Consider the following 4,291-nt stretch of genomic DNA (forward strand, 5'->3'; position numbering starts at 1 on the left):
TTCCCTTCTCTCCTGTACCCTTCTCCCTTGAATCCTCATCTCTCTTTTAGCCTCTCTTACTTTCCTTCTTCCCCTGCTCCCTCTTTCCTCTACAGCCCCAGTAAAAATATTCCAATATTATTAAAACACACAGTAAAGGATGCATGACATTTATTAGAATCATATTAACACTGTCATGAAGAGATACTGGACATGCAGACAAAAAGTGGATTCACATCAAAGGATATTATCATATTCTTCATTATTATGTGTACAGTTGGGGATAAGAATATAGCTGACACTATTACAAAACAACTCTGGTAGATGGATGGTGACTATCAACCCTGGGAGATACTATCATGAGTGAAATGAGGCTACACACTTGGTAACTAGTCACAGTCATCACTCTTAGGCAGAAACACACAGCCATAAGTAGTCACTCGGTAATCTCTACTGAGTGACCATACATAGTCAAGGTCCAGGATGACTCGCACAGTTACAACACTTATCACCAATCTCAGATTTTTTCTTAATAGCTTCCAGCAACTGTTGGGAGGTAACCAGCTAGGCTGGCACTTGTTTAGCTTCCAGTCCTTAGAAAACATTGGCTGTACCATGGCTCACCCCAATACTGGGAAGTGACCCTTCATATTATGTAAACAGTATAGCTGAATCAGAAAATACCAACATTTGACCTCTCAGATGATGATAACCCCCCTGTACATTATCTTTGAAAGTTGTCACCCTCAAATTCACACCAAAAACAACAATTTTACTGTTTTAATAATACTTAAGTTTCTTTTTCAAGTCCTTCTAGTGAACAAAAAGCTGCAGCAGTAGTACTAGTATGTAGATATGGCTACTGGCATTACAAGATCACATTCTAGGATAACACTCTGTAGTGTGGACTATGTGAGAAGGCAGAATTTTCACAAGGGGTTCTTCTGACAGGAAGAGATGTCATACAGAACATGCTGTATTTGCTGCCACCTAAGCCAGCTGGTCAAGCTTATCGCTCCAAAGATGAAGCAGCTCAGCTGCTTGCAGAACTTATTCAGGAACACTGGCTCTTTTGCAACCTCTACACCATCCACACCAGACACATAAACACATTCTGAAGCTCTATGGAGACTTTGTGACTCTAGTTCAGACATGGAAACAGAGACAAAACCACAGTTTTGTCAAGAGGGCAGACACTTTCAACAATCATGCACAAGAGGTCTTTGATATCTTCTGCCAGGACCCTATAATATGCCAGAAGCTGGAACAGAAATATGGGGTGAGAATGACTGACATGGAGTGGGACTTTCTACAAGATCAGAGAACCCAGAGAAAGATGTACTGTGAAGACTTCATTGATCGTAAATGGATGAAAACAATGGAACGCAGACAAAAGGACTTGCAGGCCCTTGACAGAATGAGACAAGATGTAGAAAGAGTTGAGCAAGCCAATTGCCTCGTTTGACTTTAGTAAACAGTCAGACTCAGAGGAAGATCACCAGAATATGGATACAGATGGAGGTGGAACTTTCCCTTCCAGTGATGAAGGTATCAGTATGGGTGAAAGTGACTCAAAAAACCGCCACTTGTTCTCCACAGCTCTCAGCTAAGTGATGTGCTGCCGCAAAAATACCAGTATATCCGTGAGACCATAAGGAAAGTGTGACCAGAGTATAAGGAGTTGATAAACTGAAGGTCTGCTACCACATGTGTAATGCACAGGCCGTAGCAGCCGTCATCACAGTTGCAAACCACATGTTTGACACAAACTGGAAGGCACACAATGAACCAGAGGTCACTGATCTGGACACCATGCCAGAATCCAAGAGTGTCAGGGCAGCAGGCAAGAGCACTGAGGTGTGCACACTAGATGAGACAGTCAAGATCATGAACTCTGATAAGTCGTGGTGACCTATTCTGATGATGGCTCAAAGAAGAAGGGTGCTGGATCATTTTCTGTTCAGGGTATCACCATTAACGGAAAATACAGGTCACTGCCCACACTAAGCATTGCTTCAGAGTCCAGAAAGAACTTAGCTGCTCTCTGGGTGGCAGTCCTGGAAATTCTGGAGGCAGCAAGTGGTGTTGCAGCCAAAACTCTGTTCAAGAAAATTGACTTTGTGATCACAGCCCAGACAGCTCACAATATCAAAGTGGATGTACTGTGGCTGAGAGTCTGGACTCTGAACATGTTCTGTAATGAGCACCAACTCTGATGTTCAACAGGGTCATTACCAAGCAGTGGGATGAAATATAGAACACACTAGGTAGAGACAAGATCTACTCAACTTCCTTGTCAATGCAACAACTGCAGCAATGAGTGTCACTGAACAAGCCCTGGACTGCATGACAAGACTTATCATGACTTTGATCACAAATCATGGAACAAGTGGCATGAATCTGACCTCCACACAGCCCCACCATCAAACAAGTCTGTCACCCTCAAGGATGAGCATTCAATCACTTGACACTGACCTGCACTATCAGTCTGTACCATCTGGCCAATGTGGCATCCTATCTACAGTAGTATGAGCAAGTTACCAAGCAGCTGGCCTGCATTGTGAGGTGTTTTCTGGACTTGGATTTCCTGAAGGTGATGTACTGTGCAGGTGGTCTCCTTGGACTTCATCTGGTTGAACCACACCTGTCTCTGACCACGTCTGCTGAAAAACAACACACAGCAAGATCATGCCAGCATATCAACAGCTGTGCCAGAACCGAGGGATGTAGTGCCAGTCACTTTGTTGCAGGCAGAGGAACCAGCATTCAAGTTTGTTTCTGAGGAAAGGTTCCAGCATACAATGTATGATGAGGACATCTGCAGTGCCATACTCGAAGTTGCAACCTCATTCCAACCTGAGGTAATCAAGCTCCTGAAGATGATCATTCCCAAGTTGGCTACTGGCTTTCAGAGGCAGAAGAGCAATATCTTCAGCTTTGAGGACTGACGAGTCTGCAGAAAGTTGTGTCACTCAGATGGATCCAAAGAAGTTGGAGAAGGCACCAGTCCACAACCTGAATGAAGAGTGCAGTGTGGGCTTTGTTAACTATGAGCTATCATGAAGAAGTGCCAAACAGCTTGGGAGTGCATCTGCAGCACAGGTGACAGCCACATCCTCAGACCTCATTGACCCAAGACAACCAGGGTCTTTCAGGAACTATGACAGCATCATCAGGAAAGGAGGAAGGACACCAGAAATCATGCTGCAAGAGGAACTGAAGTAGCAGGACCTGCAAGACATGGAGATTGCTAATGTTGCAGTAGATCATTGGAGAAACAAAGACCTTGATACACTGAAGGGAATGGGAGGCCCTTTGACATGTATGCAACGACTTATCTTGCTCTCGTGTTCCTGAACTTGATTCATCTGAATTCTCTACTCTCTGGCTTCGGCTATCCTGTCATTCTCTGACTAAATATATCCGTGATGTTTACTTATCCCCTAATTCTACTGACTATCAAAAATTCTTCGACTATCTTACTTTTACGATGGAACACATTCTATCCATTTCTCCTTTCTCTGAAATCTCCATTCTATGAGATTTCAATGTTCACCACCACCTTTGGCTCTCCTCTCCTTTCACTGAGCCACCAGGTGAACAAGCCTACATCTTTTCTATCCTTAATGACCTATAGCAGCTTGTACAGCACCCTATCCGTATCCCTGACTGCCTTGGAGAGCGCTCCAACATACGTGACCTCTTCCTTACAACTAATCCTTCTGCTAACACTGTTAATCTTTTCTCTCTATTGGGCTCCTCCGATCACAACCTTATTACCTTAACCTGTCCTATCACTCTGGTACAGCCTGTGGTCCCTCCAAAGAAACAGTGACTGTGGCACTTTGGAGCTGCAGATTGGGAGGCCCTCAGGCAGTACTTCATTGATTTTCCTTAGAATGATTATTGCTTCCATGACCGTGAGCCATCTGAGGGTGCCTTGCGCATTACAGAGGTTATTCTCTCAGGCATGGAAGCATACATTCCTTTCTCATACCCTTTGACTAATGCACCAAAGCCTTGGTTTAATCACGCTTGTTCTAATGCTGTCCGCAACAAGGAGCGGACCTATAAAAGGTACCAGCGCCAACCCACCCCTGAATCACATCTTTTTTATGTTTCTGCCCGGAATCGTACTAAGTCTGTTCTTCGCTCTGCTAAAAATAATTTCATCCACACTAAACGCTCTCAACTTTCCAACTCGAATTCCTCCTGCTCCTTCTGGCACCTTGCCAAAAACCTTTCTAACAACTTTACCTCATCATCCTTCCCTCCTCTTTTCTACTCTGATGGCTGTTCCTCCATCACTTCT

General features: G+C 44.2%; 1 pseudogene; it reads left to right on the top strand.

Annotated features, from left to right (window-relative positions):
- The first annotated feature begins 462 nt into the window (after positions 1-462).
- Positions 463-1,890, top strand: LOC145389893 (uncharacterized; annotated as a pseudogene).
- The last annotated feature ends 2,401 nt before the right edge of the window (positions 1,891-4,291 follow it).

Source organism: Coenobita brevimanus, unplaced genomic scaffold, assembly GCF_032717465.1.
Source record: "Coenobita brevimanus isolate Jiangsu-jjx unplaced genomic scaffold, ASM3271746v2 jjx.HiC_scaffold_2589, whole genome shotgun sequence".
Taxonomy (NCBI): domain Eukaryota; kingdom Metazoa; phylum Arthropoda; class Malacostraca; order Decapoda; family Coenobitidae; genus Coenobita; species Coenobita brevimanus.